The 16,206-nt window shown below is 35.5% G+C and overlaps 1 protein-coding gene across 4 annotated transcripts in view; it reads right to left on the bottom strand.

Annotated features, from left to right (window-relative positions):
* LOC125683575 (fibropellin-1-like) overlaps positions 1 to 16,206 on the bottom strand; it is a 161,337-nt gene that overhangs the window by 64,379 nt on the left and 80,752 nt on the right. The gene's annotated exons all lie outside the window — the stretch shown is intronic.

The raw sequence follows: 16,206 nt of genomic DNA, 5'->3' as shown, positions 1-16,206 counted from the left end.
TCATGAAACAGAAAGTCCAGATTTCAAAGAAACAAATCCATTGTGATGCAAACATTCATTCTTCCTAAGACCAATCAATGCAACGATTGAAGAGGAGCTTTTTAACCCACTTCGCAGACTTCGAAAAAGCCTTTATTTCGATCCAAGGGATAATTGATTTCCACGGGATAACTGACAAGCTAGTATAAGTGGTCAATATTATGTATTGTGAATTTAGATGAAGAGATGGACGTATGGAGAAAAGATCTAAAAGCCAAGATTTGGCTTTTCAAGACTCAAGTGCGGCCAACGACACTGTATGAAAGGTGAATATAACGAACAGTGATCAATCTCATAACTCCTATAAGCAATACAAAATAGAGAGTTGGGCAAACACAGACTCCTGGATGTACCAGAGGTGGGATAACGTGCCTAGGAGGGGTAAGCTTCCCCTGTCGACCGGTCACACCTGCCGTGAGCCCTATATCTTGATCAGGTAAACGGAGTTATCCGTAGTCAACATCAGTGTGCCAAGAACGGCCTAACAATCAGCTTGAAGCACGTCAGACAGCATTTGACCCGATGATATGTTGTATTGGCAAACTATATGAATGTGGAAAACGACAAAGTCTGAAGTGAGGTAAATTCCTTCCATTGGATATGCCTCAGAAGATAACTAGTATCAGTATAAAATAGTGAGTGAGAAAACAGAGGACATACAACAGATGGCAGAAAAGAAAACAAAAATCAAGAGATGATGGAATGGGGTCCACAATTTTCTTAGAAAAGAGAGTGATGATACCTGCACGGTGTATCTAGGTTATCCACAAATCACAAACCATAGCACCAAAGACTACATGGAGAACACCGGAAAAGGGGATACATATACAGCATGGAAAAGTGAGCGGAACTAATGGCAACAAATAGAGAAAAATGGTATAAGGAAATCAAGGCACTACTGCGGAACCATTATTGTTCGTGGGGGATTGATGTTCGTGGATTTCATGGGTCACCCTTACCCACGAATTTATGTGTCCTCGAACATTTTTAAACCAAGTAGAGTTATCTCTCCTAGTGCATCGAATTGCTTACTCACGAACTTACATGTACGTCTACACGAACCAGCAAAATTTGTTTACCCACGAACATTGGTCCCCACGAATAAAAATGATTTCACAGTATTTGCCTTATAGCGGAGTAGAGATCAAATAACCCAATTTTCATACATAATAGTTCTAGCATACTAAGGTTTTACGCATTATCGTTAAAGTTGTAAAGTCCAAATTTGGACTAGTAATTTTTTCCACCTTATACAAGCGCTATTAAATCATGGCAATACGTATTTATGAGGTTGCACGGCGTGTCATGTATTATTTCACCTGATTTAAACAGAATTATTTGATTTCAAATCAGTGTTTACAAACAATCGTCACTCGACCATTTCAATATCTAATGCACGGATCACGTGACAGTCACGTGTCCAGCTCAAGCTTTCAAATGTGTGTAAAGCTATGTATTTTGTCAAACAGTACCGTGCCACAAGTTTAAGAGAAATGAAATGATCAAATACCTCTTTGTAATTCGTTGTTTATGCCCTTTTAGCTTTAAAGGTAGGCAGTTGCAACTGATGTTGGTATTCCCATGACGCGTGCGGGGCTATTTATAGACACTTAACAGACAATGTATAATTTATACATACTCGCTATATTTACTTTTTGAATAATCTTCGCATTGTTTTCTTTAACATGCAAGTGTTTTCAAGCAAGTAATTAAGGGATAACTTTAAAAACTAATTAATTTGCTTTAAAGTAATTTTGTTCAAAAATAATACATGAACATCGGATCATACAGAATTTATATTTGATCGACGTATGGAATAAAATAAAAATAAAAAAGGAAAGCCTCACATAATATTCATCACAATCTCTTTATTCATACGTGCACAGAACTCATATTTCGGAATAATCGGATGCGTTTTATCCCCCCATAATCAATGTTTAACAAACATTTATATACATCTTTGTCTGTAAAATATCTCAAGAACTATGGAACCTATTACGGATTGCTATGTTTAGGGAAATATGACATTATCAATCTAGCTTCATTCAGAGTGAGGTTTCTCTGAAGTTTCCATACAACGTGTTTGAAATTATATCATTATTTCAGTAGTGTGTGTTATCCTATTTAATGAAAATGATTTTAAATGAAGTTTCAATTGACATTATAATGGCTTGCATTATGCGTTGTTTCACCTTTATCAAACCTCACTCGAATTCACCGTGGACCTCATGGGATATCCGCAGTAGTTATAAGTCTATCAGCCTCGTTTATAGTAGTCACTGCTGTAATCCACCAACACATTGTTTTAATTCAATTAGGAATACCCACCGCCATCCCCGTATGTACCTCAACAGCAATCCTAATTAATTACCCTTGGCAAGTTTTTCCCCTTTTATTTCTTGTATGTATATATATGTAACCTTTTCGCCATATTTGAAATGCCACCTATTTTGCCATTAATATAGTTTTGTACTGGTCATACACTTTGAGACTATTTTTAAAGCGCATACATGCCTATACATTCTATTAAGGTAGTTGTGCGATAAAGATGTAAAGTATTCCCAGTGGTCTTTATTAATTTCTATATTATAAGCGCATACATGTACCACTAAATAAGCATTTCTTAACTAAAAAAAAGAAAAAAAAAAAAAAAAAAAAAAGAAAGAAAATCATTTAAGAGGACATATTTGTGTTACTTAGCATTCTTAGGCATAACAAACTATCACTATGTCACCTTTGTATCAAAAGATCATTCTCTACCCGATTCTTATATGCCACTTTAATGTTGCATCCCTCTGTGAGATCACTTCTAATGACAAATTGTAGAGTTAAATGGTGGTCGCTGACAAACACTACATGATTGATCTTTCCTATCGATTCATAATATCACATACATTTATTTCTGAAAGGTAATTTGAGATGAAAAACAATGACACATTATGTAATAGTATCCTAAAATCAATTTTTAACGTCCACATCTTGCATGACACAATCACACGAAAGGTGAAGATAACGAACAGTGATCAATATCATAACTCATATTTATAAACAATACAAAATAGAAAGTTGGGCAAATATGGACCCCTGAATATACCAGAGGTGGAATCAAGTGCTTAGGAGGAGTAAGCATCCCCTGTCGACTGGTCACACCCGCCGTGAGCCCTATATCTTGATCAGGTAAACGGGATTTTCCGTAGTCAAAATCAGTGTGCCAAGAATGGCCTAACAATCAGTATGAAATACGTCAGACAGCATTTAACACAATAATAGGTTGTATTGGCAAACTAGATCGTTATAACGACCATAGAATTTGCGAAATGCTGACTTTAAACGAGACTGTTGGAACCATAAGATAAGGATTTACGGAATTGTCTTCCGCTTTGCGAAAGAGGGGGAGGGGATTTAAATCGAAATATGTCCTCTGCCCGTCTGTCTGTGATACAGTGGTTGCCGAATAAATATCAAATAGAGGGAGAGTTTATATCAAACCAATCAAACATCACATAAACATCTATAGGGACAAAGACTCCTAATGAATTCAAAGATCAAAATCACAAAGTCGTATGTATGAAAAGGTGAAGATAACGAACAGTGATCAATCTCTTAACTCCTATAAGGGAAACAAAATAGAGAGTGGACAATCACGGACCCCTAAGTATACAAGAGGTGGGGTCAGGTGCCTAGGAGGAGTAAGCACCATCCTGTCGACCTGTCGCACCCACCGTGAGCCCTATAGCTTCATCACGTAAACGGAGTAATATACAACTTATGTACAGTGTAGTACGATGAATGATTATCAGATGATAACTATTAAAAATACTATTTACCTAAGAAACTTAATGAGAAGAGTGTCAAAGGGTCAAGGTCACAATTAAACATGGCGTAAGAAATGGATTCCATGTAATATCTCGCATACTATTTGAGCTTAAGCAATCTGGACTAGTTGGAGAAGAAGAACAGTTTTGGCGACTTTTTAACACAACAAATAAAATTAAATTGATAAAACGATATTTTATATTTTAAAAAAAAACCCAACTATTATTGAGAGAGTTAGCTCTCCTGGTTAGCTCATCATCAGATACTGTAATTCATTTTTCTCACGTATGTATGTATATATTTAACTATATTAGTGTAGTGTATCTCTACACTGTACATTAAGACAATTTATGAGAATAATCCATTTTCATTGTCACAGATAAAATATAACAGCAGTAGATTATCCTTGATAGATATAATTATTGTTGCTTGAGTCTACTCACTTAAGGTAGATAGTGATAAATTTAATATGAATTAAAAGCTATATACGGTAAAAGGTTGGTCACTATGGTCCCACAACACATTGACCTAAGAAACCTGCACATGTGTATCTGAATCACCAGTGTGTGTGGGTTGTACCGATCCCAATTAGCACCTGTTGTCATTCTGAATTAACAACGAGGGAATGCTGGAAAGGTGTTAATGGTGGGGGTAGTGTTAATCAAATAAATTAAAAGTATTTTGAATAGAAAGGCAGTTGCCGTAGGCGGCATTGTATCTGTATTAAGATAAAGGTACCTTTTCAATTTATCTTCTTCAAATCTTTAAGAATCATTTGCTGTATTTTGACATGAAGCGTACAACAAAATATAACAGATGTGTCTATGACACAGTCATTGAGCACTGAATTTGTTGAGAGAGAGAGAGAGAGAGAGAGAGAGAGAGAGAGAGAGAGAGCGTTTGCAATGAATGGTTGTTGTTAGTAAGATAACATACTTGTTTTATGATGTACAAATGTACGTCATATTTAGGTTATCACATTCTCTAAGTATTGTGCCATTGTCTTATTAACATGCATTAATTTTGTCCCCTTATCAGTTTGGATTGTTTATTGCTAGTCATTATATCATTAATAAATTGTCATTTTTATTCCTCTAGTGAGTGTTTCGTTGTCTTCCTTGTGTAATGAAATTGTATCTCATCAGGTAATAGACAGCTATCCATAAATACAAAATACATGTAGAATATTGTAAATGACATGGAGTAAATACTGAATCAAAAAGGTTTGCTGGATAAAATGTACTATAGAAGGTTCGACAACTCTTCTCAATGCATACAGATCAAGCTGCACTGAAACGGTAGAGAAGGGGAAAATCGAAATTATTTTCTCCCTCAGTGCCCTCGTCCGAAAATAAATATTTTCTTATCTATTTGGTAATAAAACATAACAGAAAAAGTGAATAGGTTGGTTGCGTTCGTTACAAGATCGCTTTTAATAAGCAAACATCATATCGACAAAACTGAAAAATCATTAATGAATTCAAAACTGAAAATGGGCTGGATGGGAGGGAAGGCTAAGGCACAGAAATACAAAAGTGACCTTTGTTGCTTGTAACGAACCTCGCACTGCCCGAACACTGACTAGTAGTAGTATATATACTAAGCGCTCGTGCATGAGCTCAAAAACCCGCGAAATGTATTTACGGAAAATAACGAAATGTAAAACATAAAGAAATGAATATACACTATATCTAGATTGACTCCCAAAACAGGCATATGCGATGTATTCCAGCTTTTAAATTTAGATATCGTAATACGACCAGCATCTCATGTTGCCGGTAATCTCCCGTTCATATCGGAAACGTTATAATTATGGTGTTAAATTTCAGGGGTAATTTTTAGGGGGGAGGTGACATGGTAAAGGTTTGGTCACTGGACAGCTCTTCTAATTAAAACAAAATCATGTTTAAGAAGACAGTTATGAAATTTACATACATTTGTACATATTTAAATGTATATGAAATGTACGAGTGACTATTTATGAATTAAAAAAAATATTTTTCTACTACACATATTCAGGAAATTCCTGATGTCTCTACAGGTGACAGTGGGTGGGGTGGGGTGGATATGCAGGTCATCTGATAGTTAGTATCAGTCTCACACACTTTTCAATAAAATGATATTAGCATGGTTTAAATATTTATGATAAGTATTATCTAAAATCTTTTAATATTATATACTCGGGTTATGTCCCCAAAACAATTATCTGGAATATTTCTATTCCATTAAAATGAAAGAGAAAAAATACAACAGGACGGAGCAGATTTAAAACAAAACGTCCACGGGCCTTAACGGTCACCTAAGTATCAGATGTCGATCTGCTTATCTAATTAGGAAGTAAATTGGTCAAAGGTGCTTCAAGATTCATTGTCAAATATGAATTAACCCGAATAAAACACACCAGGACATGATGCACATCTGAAACTGACGTATATAACAATGAAAATAATTAAGCCGAATACAACAAACCAGAACATGATACTTTACATAGAAATAAAATGACATTTACCTTCACAGCATCTCCCTCTGTATCCCGGATGACACTGACAGACATTTGAGGAGATAAGAGTACCGTGAACACATATACGACAGGTGCGTGTTTCATGTAAAGACTCTGATATATTACAGTGCTTAAGACACGTTTCTTCTGTTCTTGGGAGGAAAGTTTTCGGACAACACATCACACGAGACCTCTTTTGTATTTGCTTTCCACAAGAACCCGAACAACTTTCCCAAGATTCCCATTCAAATACATGGCAACTTCCTAAATTCGCACCACACAAATTGGTTGCCAGTATCTTTTCTGAAAACCATAAGTGTAGAGAGAAAAACAAAATGATTTTTCTATGCATCCTTGCAGTGTGACTGATCCAAGTACAAGCTTAGAAGATGTGACTGACTTTAAATTGCATGAAGTGTGAATGCCCTTTATTCAAGCCATCTCTTACCAAACGTTTGATATGTCAACGTAATCTGTCTGACTTTATACACTCCGTAAAGATATAACTACAGACACGTATACGATGTAAAGTGAAATCGACATTTATATATTAAGTGACAGCAAAGTATTTAAAAACAAGAAAGTGTGTGGAAAACATGCACCCCCTGCTTGGACATTTATGTAACAAGAAGCGTTTTACGAAGTAGAATTGATAACGAAATTACATGTTTTATAACTTCAACAGACTATTTCCTTGCAGTATGCTGATACAGAATTTTCATCAGGAGGCATGCATGCCGGTACTGGTATTTGGTAAAAGTATTTCAAAAATCGATTCTTGTGAAAAAGCAGAGATGCACAATTAAAATACTATCAAGAATTTCCTCATGTCCATGAAAACAATGACAACAACTTCATTAAGGTCGAGAAAGTTCATATACAAATCCTGAATTCTCTGTCTGACGCACTATGCAGTTGGTAAGACGGCGATCATTATTACTTTGAAAACTATCTCAGCGACGGCAATATATCTCAGTGACTGCAATATTTCTCACCGACTGCAAAATGTCGCACAGGCTGCAATATAGCCCAGTAAAAATAATGAAGTCAATGAGATATGTTGCATTCCGCGATTATGATGCAGTCGGTGGGATTTATTACAGCTGGTTTGATTTGCTGCAGTTGGTTTTGATTTGTTGCAGTCGGTGAGATTTGTTGCAGTCGGTGGTATTTGTTGCAGTCGGTGGGATTTGTTGCAATCGGCGATATTTGTTTCAGTAGACGGGATCTGTTGCGGTCGGTGGGATTTATTGTAGTCGGCAGGATTTGTTGCAGTCGGTGAGATTTATTGCAGTCGGTGGGATTTGTTGCAGTCGGTGGTATTTGTTGCAGTCGGTGGGATTTGTTGCAGTCGGCGGTATTTGTTGCAGTTGGCGGGATCTGTTGCAGTTGGCGATATTTGTTGCAGTCGGCGGTATTTGTTGCAGTCGGTGGGATTTGTTGCAATTGGCGATATCTGTTGCAGTAGACGGGATCTGTTGCGGTCGGTGGGATTTATTGTAGTCGGCAGGATTTGTTGCAGTCGGTGAGATTTATTGTGGTCGGTGGGATTTGTTGCAATCGGTGGTATTTGTTGCAGTCGGTGGGATTTATTGCAGTCGGTGGGATTTGTTGCAGTCGGTGGTATTTGTTGCAGTCGGTGGAATTTGTTGCAGTCGGCGGTATTTGTTGCAGTTGACGGGATCTGTTGCAGTTGGCGATATTTGTTGCAGTCGGTGGGATTTGTTGCAGTCGGTGGGATTTGTTGCAATTGGCGATATCTGTTGCAGTAGACGGGATCTGTTGCGGTCGGTGGGATTTATTGTAGTCGGCAGGATTTGTTGCAGTCGGTTGGATTTGTTGCAGTAGGCAGGATTTGTTGCAGTCGGTTGGATTTGTTGCAGTAGGCAGGATTTGTTGCAGTCGGTGAAACAGGTAACAGTCCATGAGACAGTTTTCGAAAGTGATATTTTTCTTATATTCTCAAGGCTACACCATTTTCGATGACGATACTATCTGAAATCAAAAGGCCCAAGGACAAAGACAGACACCCCATCACCTCTCTAATTATCTAAATGAGAAGTCATTCATTTGAGGTCACTAAACTGGCCAAAATGTGTGTGTTTCAATTACTTCAGAGTGCAGATTCTTTTTTCTGGTTTTTTTGTTTTTGTTTAAAAGGGAAAATTGGTCAAGATACATGTAGCATTTCGTATTCGCTATGTGTGAGGAATAATATGTGGACGCTATTTGAATATTCTCATTGTCTCTGAGGTCTGGTTCAGTTATAAATGAATCATTTGTTGCAGTAAATGACATCAGTATATTCATTGAAGATTGTCATGAATTGGTTTCTTTAGGTACGACTTAATTTGAATACATAAAGATTTTTAAAACAATGCATCTCAATCAATTTCAAATAACAAATTCCCCACCTGGCGAATTCTGTACGTGGGATTTAGGATAGATATACACACCTATCGGGTTCTCATTTAGCAAAACTCAATGATTCATTTGTAAGCTTTCATCCCTTAACGGCTCTTGCTACAAACAAACTTTTTAAAAATATGAAAACTATATTTCTGTGTTATACGTAAAATGAATACAATTACCGTATGGAATGTAATTTATTCTCATGATTTCTCATTTAAGGTATTCCATGTATAATGAAAGGATAATGAACAATTTTGAAGGATTTAGATCAACTTAAAAGTTTATTGTTAAATAATGATGAAAGTGAAGCAGATGAAATTCACATGACTGGTAAATGATTAAAAGCTGACCTTTTTGCACTTAAGACTTTTTGGAAGAGTTATCTGCCCTTTGTAAAAATAAGAAAAATCTAATTTTCTAAAAATGTGTGTGGTCAATGATTAATTTTATTTCATATTTTCATAAAAAGAAAGTGTATGTAACTTTCTACCAAGAGTTTAGTATGAAAATGTAATTTGTTTTTAAAATATCGTAATAAAACATGCTTTTACCATATACTTCAATGTTAAATTCTAGTGAAATAAATCAAGCAGTAAACAAAACTTTGAAAATTCCTATGGTGGATTATTTTTATTTGATGAACCCTTCAAAATGATACCATGATAACAAATATTCCAAAAAAAGAAGAAATTTCATATATACACTTATTACAACCATGCATGTATATATCAACCCATGCATCTTGTTTATGTTGGTGTCAATTAAGTGTCCTTAAAAGCTCTAGACGCCCTTGTTTAAATTTAAAAAGGCAGGGAAACTGAAAATTAGATTGCCAATAAACTTTACGTCGAATCATGTCAAATGTGCACAACTATATGTACATGTATGTTTTGCTCAACGGGATAAAAGGAGGTTACATCAAATATTTCATATATGAGGTTCCTTTATAGCTATAATCAGCCAACATTAGATTGCATTGTATATGTATTATCATCAATTTCAAAACTGCCAAATGCCTTTATCCTAGTTTTAAAAAATCAATTTTCTTGCTTTTCTTAGATTATCGATATACTACACTGAAATATCAAACATAGAACAAGATAAACTATTGAGTTCTTGGTATTCCAATGGATAGCAAAATAAAAATATATATTTCGTTTATAAAGTCAGCATTTCTCAAACACTTTGGTCGTTATCAAATTTATGCTACAAAATGTACAACCTATTATCGTGTCAAATGCTGTCTGACGTTTTCATACCAATGGTGTTTGGCCGTTTTTGTGTGTGTGTTTTTTTTTGTTTTTTGTTTTTTTTACATACATGTACTAATTTTGACTACGGATTACTCGGTTTACATGATCAAGATACAGGGCTCCTGGCGGGTTTGACCGGTCGACAGGGGATGTTTACTCCTCTTGGGCACATGATTCCACCCATATGTACACACGTATGTCGAGTCCAGGGGTCCGTCTTTGCCCCACGCTTCCTTATAGGAAGCATGAGATTGATCATTGTTCATTATCTTTACCTTTTCATCATGATAAATGCTACTGAAGAAAATCTTTAAAAACGAAACAATAATTTCGTCATGAATATTTCCTGAAATTAGAGCAAGCTTTGAAATAAACCCGTAAAAACAGATGCTTTAACTAGAAATCTTAAACTCAAGTCTTAAAAGAACAGTCATGCTATTATAACAATTGAAAACATTGAAATCACAGATGAGGTTAAATTCAAAATAATCCAGACCAAAAACGAAATTTTCACTAGAAATAACGTGACACCGTATATAAGATTTACCTTCACAGCATCTCCCTCTGTATCCCGATGACATTGACAGACATTGAGGAGACAAGAGTACCGTGAACACATATACGACAGGTGCGTGTTTAAGGTAAAGATTTAGATACGTTACAATAATTACGACACGTTTCTTCCGTTCTATACGGCACATAGTTTGGACAGCAAATTCCACGAGATCTGTTTTGCATTTGTTTTCCATATGGACCAGAACAACTTTCCCAGAAGTTCCAGTCAACTACGTGACAAATGTCTACATTTATATTACATCCATTTGGTGCTACTAATCTTATTGAAAGCCATAGATGCAGACAGAAAAATACACTTTTTGTATGCATTCGGGCAATATGACTAAGCCGAAACACATTGAAGATGCGACTAAATTTAAATAACCAACGCTGTCCTTTATTTGCATGATCGCTGAATTTTTTATATGACAATGAAATCTGTCTGACTGTGTACAATCTGTTTAATTAATTGAAATGAAATCGACATAAGTGACGATAAAATACTTAGAAACAAAAACGTGTATTAAATCACCATACCCCCTGTTAGGACATTTATGGAAGTAAACAAACTTAAAGTTAATAAAGTAAACGTTGGTAACAAAAGCTCTCATTAATAACTTGAAAAGATTCCTATGTTTGCTACATAAACATATCCAATACGCAACTGATAAACTTTATATTGTTTTTGACTTGCCTAGATGGTCTAGCGCACATGTCACACGCCGCTAAGAGATTTGGTTTTGCAGGTCAGTTCGAACCCAGACATGGACGGAATTGCATGGGTATCCATATAATAGTGAATTATAATAGTGAATTTCTCTGTGCTTTTTGAAAATACAAGAGTGTATACCGGTACACTTCATTAAGCGCGTTAACTAGTGCCCGATGTGCAAATAACAAAGTTCGAGCCCTGTCACCGGCCGATCCTATCGAATTCTTAGGGACACACTCTGCCGCATGGACAACTGTATCTACTTCATAGGCTGCAAGATCTATGACAAACATGACGCAGGTGAAACTGGATACTTCCAATGTACGTAGAAGGATCGATAACCACCGGTCTACCATTAAAACCAAAAGGGTCAAAGAACCCGTTGCCGAGCATTCTAATACTAAGTGGGAGGGCACGTCAGTAGTGTTTATTGACCATAACACTTGCTGGTCCGATACGGAGAAGACAAGCAAGGGATAATTCTGGTTGCATAGACTGTCTTCCACCCCATTGGCATGAAGCACAGGGGCTAAGCCCGTTTTGGGCCCGAACTCCGTGATACCATAAATATAGAAAGGGGTCTAACTCTGACACAGATAAAAAACTAACCACTCGCTTCAAATGCCTAAAAAATCTTAAACTAGGTAAGCTATGCGTAGTTTGTCGTTTTCCTTGCATAGATTAATGTTTTAACTACTTGCATGCTAAATTTCAAGTCACTGGTTCTTAAAATAACAAAGAAATACGTCATCGTTCTCTCGATTTCACTTGTTTATTTTTACTAGGACATTTACCGGTCCAGGTCACGGAGTCGTTTCTCGCCTTTGACAGCAGCGAAATTCAGACTAGTATGGAAGATTTCGGACCTGCCAATTAAAATTTCACATCAATTATACGCTACTTACTTCCTCATATTTTAATAATGTTCTTCGTGTATACGTTACACGACTTATTTTTCCTCAGCAGCATCAACTGTTGACAAGATCTGCCATTTTAATGAATACACTAAATACCCGAATTGTCTAAAACTTTAAAGAAGGGGAAAATGGGTAATAATAATCTAAATGAAATAGAATAAACAAAAACAAACAATTATAAAAGCCAAGAAATAATGTTCAATTTCCTTCTCTGAGTGCAATATCACAAGAATAATGTTTTGATCAGTTTTAAGGTATTTGAGATTTTAAGTCTATCGGGTTATCCTTAGGTTATCATGTTATTCATACTGTTGCTTATTCTTTAACTGTTATAACTGCATAGAAAAAAATGTATTGACCTTGAAGACTAGTATTTTATTTATATATCATCTTAAGACCTCTAAACTATGGTAAAACATTATTCTAAATCAACATAAGTTCGGATTCGCATAGCTCTTTTATGTTGCGATATCAGAATTTCTAGAATGCGGCTTTAATTTGTCTGACCTTGAAAAATATATTACCTTGAAAAATAATACTGAATCTTATTCCTTAGACTTCTCTCCCATTCACCTATTCGATTGTTGATTGTAATGCTAGATCTGTGTCTTTTGATTGACCTTGTTTGTTGTTTAATCGTGTTCTTCTGGCAATCATTATTTTTCGCTGTTCACCATATCCGAAAATCAATGGTACGGACTACCTAATATTGTTTTGAACTTAATCACTCCATATCATTATCTTCCCACCATTTTATTCCATAATCACATTGTTTTGTAAGTTTTCCCTCTAAATTTATCTAATTTATGTAATTTTCAAGAATAATTCTATTTTCATCCCGACCCGACCATGGTACAAACTCTCTAAACCATAGTCAGTAAACACGCTTTACAACGAAACCACCACCATTTTTATCACTCAGTACAACAGTGTATCACTCTTGTCACCAATGTAGTTTATCGATACTTGTCGTTTTTGCGCGTTATTTGTTTATGTAATATATGTCTCTTGATAAAGACGCGGGTTGCGTCGAGAATTTGAGTTTTAAATAACCAACAGTGTCGTGGCCTTTTCAGTGCTTTATATATATATTATATTATATTATATATATATATATATATGTCTCCCCGAAAAAATTTACAATTTCATATTGTTCGTGTCCATGGGCAATTTAGGTTTATATATCCTTTTTAATTTGCAATTTTCCATTGAAATATATAGACAAATCTTATAAAATAATTTGGTGTGTTACCAATGAAATTTTCCATTTCACATTCACTACTTACTCGCATATGTTCACACACAAACACTTCTTCATGTTTAAAATTTCAGTACTGCTCACATGGAGGTTTAGGTATATTGAATAAAGGTCTTGATAGTAAGTTTTTATATTCAAAGGCTAAATTTTAAAAAAAAAACTAAAATGTAGTTTACGGTGTACAAAAGAGTATAAATACATGAATATATTTATACAAAATGATTAAACTTTAGATTATTGTGGTTCAAAAATGTTTTCCCATAAAGTTAAGAAAAGAAATCTAAAGCATCAAGAGCAAAAAATAAAAAGAATTCCGTGAGCCGGAGAGAGGGAGAGAGAGAGAGAGAGAAAGAGAGAGAGAGTTATGTTCTTTATCATTGACAAAATTACCTTTAATATTTTTATTTTATTTTGTTTAATGAGAATTGCCAAAGTCTCAACACAGAGAAGAAACAGATAGTCTGTTATAAGGTTATTTATACATGTAGGGAGATGATAAGGAGATGAACTCGTAAGTTGTACGAACTGCAGCTGGCTTCTGATCCTTTTGTATATATATTATATACAATAAAATACGTTCAAATCAGATAATGAGCAACTGGGTGTCCCTGTCGGCAGCCTTTCAATATTGATTTGTTCTGATAAATGAACACATTGTAAGACAGTGGCTTTAAAATTAGTATTTAAGATTGTAATCTATTTGATTTGTAAAAGTTCAATAAATCTTGTCGTTTTGAAGGAGTAGCTAATCCCCGACAGTTCACTGTTGCGATGTTTATATTATCTGTTACCTGTACAAATAAAGTTGTAACCCATTCACTCAGGGCTTTCATACAGATACCTCTATAAAGTTGTAACCCATTCACTCAGGGCTTTCATACAGATACCTCTCAGGCGGATATTGATAAAATGATAACAAAAGAAAACGAAAAAATGTCTTCCACTTGACATCTCACCACACAGTTGAGTTTGTCCGCCATTTTCAAGTCCTGATTATACATGTATATCTTTATCCTTATTCAAATGCGTTACTTTGGATGTTAAATGTTGTTGGTTTTTACTGCCCCCCCCCTCTCTCTCTCTATATATCTTCTATATATATTCTGCTAAAATGGCCGACCAACGTTTTTACTGTAATACAATGGATTTTGTCTGGACACTAAATAATATCTAAAGTCTATTGAACGACACATTATAGGTTTGAACCCTTATGATAATGCACGTGTCTAATAAATCGGTCTCCTTCAAACAGGAGTACGCATTTTAAACAATTCTTCCTTATTCACTTAGAGGGGGTATTAATTGATACATGTACATGATGTAGACTACACTGTTGTTTAATTTTCATTTGATGGTCCTTGTACAAGCGTTTCTTTATTAATGATATGTGTAGGAAAGATTGGATACATGTATTGTATAGTAACCGTTCCCCCTAGTCACCCCCCCCCCCCCCCCCCCCCCCGGGAAAACTGGCTCTATAGTAGTTTTTTGTTGGTAGAAGAGAGAACCCAGATATCATGTACCTGGGAAGAGATCACCGACCTTCCGAAAGTAAACTGGGAAACTTTCTCACTTACCGGTGCGAGGGGGGATTCGAACGCGCACCGACCAGAGATGAGAGGCCGAGTGATTTTGAGCGCGATGCTCTAACCACTCGGTCGGACGTATGAGTAGTCTAATGAGACTCGAACTTTCTCTCTTCTAATCTTCATATTTCGCTATGCTCGCTATAATTCAATTTAAAGAACACTTTAAAATAGAGAATGTTGCACTTGTTCAGAAATAATTTGGTCGACAATATTGGACGAGAGCATATTTCTACGTTTTGTCAGCAATTGCTCAGCCGATAAAAGAATTATCACTCAAGGCACCGAGGTGGCCGAAACAAACAAAAACTTATAGGCTATGATAAGAATGCCAGGATTTTAATCAATCTCTACCCAGAGTTATCGTTCCCGTAGCGGGCTCCACTAATACCTCTGTCAACGTCTAAAATCATATCAAAACGTACTAAAACTAACTTAGCATATCAAACTGTAATGATCATGTCTAAGCAAATCAAACACTTGTCTGAATTTTATAAACGCAGAAGCTGGTAAATATGAGACACCTGAACGAATTAAAAGGTTTTATATGAATATTCATTCATCCAATAATACTAGAATAATCATGGAATTCGTTGTTTTTGTGAACTTACTCTAAGATTTTAATCTTAACACTAAAACTTGTAAAATCATACTTTATAATGCAATAGGTAGAAATAAGTTTTGCCAAGAATCTTGACATTCAGACGTTGACAGAGGTGTTGTAGCGCAGCGTAATACGCCCTCTGGTGAGAGATTGGATTTTCATTCGTAGACCACCAAATTTTTATTATGAATTTTACTCACAAAAACACTGAAGCGTTTAGAATTTATGAACATTACTAAATAAAAAGCAAATTTTAACGAGTACTCAATTATGAAAAACTCGATGATCGGTATGACCCAGCGATAGTCTGGTACTCGTTGAAATCCCTACGTAACATCCATTCATGTTTTTGAGATTTCACTTGACAAGGTTTATAAATTCAATTTAAAATCAAATCAAAAGCAAAGGTAAACAAAGAAGAAACGAATATTTTAAGGTGATTCTAACTAATGTTTCATTTGATTTTATGGCTCAAGCTAGTACCCTGGCCTATTTTACAATCATTTTAAAATACAGTGTACTCATACAATGTACACTACTAAATATTCCAGCTG

Source organism: Ostrea edulis, chromosome 1 (genome assembly GCF_947568905.1).
Source record: "Ostrea edulis chromosome 1, xbOstEdul1.1, whole genome shotgun sequence".
Classification (NCBI taxonomy): domain Eukaryota; kingdom Metazoa; phylum Mollusca; class Bivalvia; order Ostreida; family Ostreidae; genus Ostrea; species Ostrea edulis.
Note: the sequence above shows the minus strand (reverse complement) of the source record. Positions and strands in the feature narration are given on the sequence as shown.